Here is a 3,803-nt window from a genome sequence, read left to right as displayed (position 1 = left end):
GGCAGATTATTGGCTTACAGGGTCTCTTCTAGGGTTTCAGGCTCCTTGGTGCTGAGGCCATTGTTCTTGTTCCCAACAGTCAGGCGGCAGGAGGGCCACATCCACCCTAAAAACCGGCCCTGGCTCAGAGCTCCCAGCCCCTGCAGAGCGGGTTTCCTCCAGCCGCTGGAAAACTAGCCACAGAAACCTCCAAGCCTGGCTGCAGGCTGTGTGACAGGCTCTCGGGAAATCCAGAGCAGCCAATCCCCGCGGGGCGGGGCGGGTCTTCCGCTGGCCAGTCCGGAACCCAAGGGGCCTCGCCTCCTGCCCCGCCCTTCTAGCTTCTTCTGGCCGCTCATTGGTGGGGAGGCTGAGATCGCAGCACTGATTGGACCGCATCTCCCCAAGGGGCTATCCAGGTATGAATCTCGCCCCCCACCCCCGCCAGCGCCTTCTCTTTTTCCGAGGGCGGGAAGCCCAGGAGCCCGAAAAGGACGCTGGTCCGAGGTGGGCAGCGCAGTAGGGGCCCCGGGAACTGACCGGTAAGCGGGGAGCCTTGCCACGTGGAACCCTTAGCCCGAGACCGTCACAGTCCAGCCTGAGAGACCCCGATGCCCTCATCCTGAGGGGCCCGTGTCCGCCAACCCGGAGGACCCCACATCTCCTGACCCCCACGCTTAGCCTGAAGACCCCCGTTCCCCTCAGCTCGGGGCACCCTACGTGCAGCTCGCCCGGAAAGACCGAGTCTCCCCAAACTCAGAGACGCTAAATGCCGTCGTCCTGGAAACGAACTCCGTGTGGGGACCCGGAAGCCCCTGGATGAGAGGCCCCGAATCTCCTCCGCCGCCGGGGTCTGACCCTCCCCTCCCCCCAGGCCTCAGCGTCCTCAGCCCGGAAGACGCGGGATCGAGCCCTCAGGGACCCCGAGCCTGTCGGCCCGAGAGACGGCGGTCGGCCGCGGACCGCGCCTGCGTCCCGTGCGGGCCTCCCCGGATCCCCGGGTACAACTCCGCCCCCTTCCCGGGACAAGCGCGTTTCCAGTCGCTGCTGCCTCAGGCCCGGGCCGCGCTGAGGCGGCACCTGGAGGGAAGGGCGGGGACAAAGGCCCCGCCCCGGCGGCTCCGTCCATCCCCATGGAGGCCCAGGGCCCCCTCCCTGGGCGCCCTGCCCACGGGGAGAAAGGCCGGTACCAGAATGTGAAGGGGAACTTCCACGGGCTCGCCGGCCCAGGGAGCGAGTGAGCAGGGGCCCGGGGAACCCGCCGGGCTGCGGGGCAGGCCTCGGCTCTGGCGGTTCCATCCGCCTGCAGCTCCCTCCTGCGTGGACACAGATGGGGAATTTGCTCCTATGTCAGAGCAGGGCTGGCGCTGATGGTGCAGCGCTCACACCTCGCTGTAGACTCTCCCATCCCATCGGGGCCAGTCCCACGGGCTTCCTGGTGCTTTTTGCTCCTCCAGGCTGTTTGCTTTCAGACAAAGGTTTCCTCTCTTTCCAGGTCTCAGGGCCCTGAGACCAGCTTTTCTGCGTCACCACCGCAGGCAGGCCACCGAGCTCCAGGAGGAGGACCCTGAGGACGCTGATGAACAATGGGCTCCAAGGCAGAGAGGTGAGGGGCAGGAGGAGGCAGAGCTGCCCTCCCAACACGGACCTGGTGTAGGTCAGGCTGCATCTCGGGACATAACCAGGGGACAGGGTTTGCTTGTCCAGCGAACACGCAGGATGCAGAACAGTGTGTCGTACAGTGAGGGGCTATTCCTGTAAACTTTCAATTGTGCAAAGTCATCTTACATATTTATAGACACATTAATAACCCGTAAATGTATAAGAATGTACAGTGAATAAGGAATTCAGAAGACTTGTCATTGCAAGAGAGAGAGGCAGGTTGGACGGTGAGGAGTGTCCCCATAACTGGCTGCCACATGGCCTGCATGGAGACAGACAGGCAACAGTATTAACATGGTGATGATGGAGCTGCAGAGAGGGCCAGGGTCAGAAGTGGGTGATCACTGTATCATTTCCTGCTGTCGACTATGGTGCCGTTCTGTCCTATATCATGAGTGTTTGATGGGTGGGGTCAGTCCACTTTCATGGGACTTGGGTTGAAACACAGCTGAAGTCAAGATGTGATCTTTAACTTGAGTGGAATTCTGTTCCTGTGATCAGCAGACTGTGGATGCCAACCAGAGTCTAATGATAAGGAAGGGTGTGGGTGGCCAGTATGTGCACAGGGGGGAGGATCCCAGAGAAAGGAGAGGAGGGATTGGTAGTGCCCTTAGCCTGGACAAGGCCAGTTTGAGTGAAAACAACAGAGCAGAGAAAGGGTTATGTTGAAGACATGGAGTCTCTCTGCAGTTATTTTTATTACTTTTTTTTCAGGAGAGGCCAATTTATTTATTTAAGATTTTATTTATTTATATTTAGTGGGGAAAGGAAGGAGACAAGGAGGGGAATATCAGTGTATGGTTGCCTCTCCTGCGTCTCCTGCTGGGAACTGGCCTGCAACCCGGCATGTGCCCTGACTGGCAATCAAACCGCGATCGTGTGGTTTGCAGGCCCGTGCTCAATCCACTAAGCTACACCAGCCAGGGCTCAATTTATTTTTTAATAAATGTAATAGATGCTCTATGAACATAGGAGGACGTGTAGAAGAAACGTTGTCTATTTTTTATCATTCTAATGAAATTAGTGGATGGCCCCAGTGGAATCATAGGCCTTAAAGATACCTCGGAAAACATTTTCCAACCATCCATAGATTGTTCTTGCACTACTCTCATTTACAGTTCTGTGTCCCTAAAAAGAATCTCCAGATTTTAGGAACAGTTACCAACCAAAACACTGATTTCTCATCATCTTTCAGTGAAGCATCCTTGGGTGCCCTTCAGAAGGGAAGAGAGTAAACACCAGAAGGTCAGTATTTCCCAAATCCTGTTGACAAGAAAATTTTCCTCCTGAATAGAAATGCAGGTAAGAATGGGAAAATGCAGAAAGTATCCTAGGAACTGCTGCCTTCCTTTCCTCGTCTCTTCAACACATTGTCCGATATTACCATCTTTTTTTAAAGATTTTATTTATTGATGTTTTTAGAGAGAGGGGAGAGGGAGAAAGTAAGGGAGAGAAGCATGTGCGAGACACACCTGAATAGGTTGCCTCTCACACTCCCCCAAGTGGGAGACCTGGTCCCCAACCCAGGCATGTGCCCTGACCGGGAATGGAACTGCTGACCTTTCACTCTGCAGGCCAGCACTCAATCCACTGAGTCACACCAGCCAGGGCTCATCATCCTCTTAATAGTTAACAACTACAGCAACAAAAGTAACTACCATTTGCTTCATTCTCACAATGTTTCAGACTTTAAGAATTCTATGTGAATAAACTTACTCAAGCATTGCAACAACCTAATGAGGTATGTACTATATAACTCCACTTACAATGTGGAAAATGATCTTTCAGAGATACAGAAATGTTTGACTCTTTCAGAGATATAGAAATGTCTAAGACCACAGTATCAGTGGTACTGCAATGTAACCCATATTTGCTTCTCTAAAACACTTACAAACTCATTAAAACTTTCAGAGTTTTGCCCTCACCACCATGACCAGTTGGTTGTCATGCTGCAAAGCCAAAGATCGCCGGTTTGATTCCTGGTCAGGGCGCATGCCTGGGTTGTGGGCCAGTTTCCAGGTTGGGGTGTGTATGAAAGGGGAGTGGTCACTTTTTCTCTCTCTCTCTTTTTCCCTCCCTTCCCCTCTCTCAAGAAAATGAACAAAATCTTTTTTAAAAATTAGAAAAATAAACTTTGACCATTTCTAAATTTTACATTGTCT

At 53.5% G+C, this 3,803-nt stretch overlaps 1 long non-coding RNA gene across 1 annotated transcript; it reads left to right on the top strand.

The window, feature by feature from the left end:
• Positions 1 to 456: 456 nt before the first annotated feature.
• On the top strand, positions 457 to 3,664 carry LOC118997255 (uncharacterized). Its single transcript, XR_005068639.1, has 4 exons — positions 457 to 521; positions 1,475 to 1,585; positions 2,837 to 2,943; positions 3,553 to 3,664. It is a non-coding gene; the product is annotated as an uncharacterized LOC118997255 (long non-coding RNA).
• The last annotated feature ends 139 nt before the right edge of the window (positions 3,665 to 3,803 follow it).

The sequence above is a fragment of the Sturnira hondurensis genome, unplaced genomic scaffold (assembly GCF_014824575.4).
Source record: "Sturnira hondurensis isolate 20B ecotype Veracruz unplaced genomic scaffold, ASM1482457v3 Scaffold0012876, whole genome shotgun sequence".
NCBI lineage: Eukaryota > Metazoa > Chordata > Mammalia > Chiroptera > Phyllostomidae > Sturnira > Sturnira hondurensis.
The sequence above is the reverse complement of the archived record's forward strand: the minus strand, read 5'-3'. Positions and strand labels throughout refer to the sequence as shown.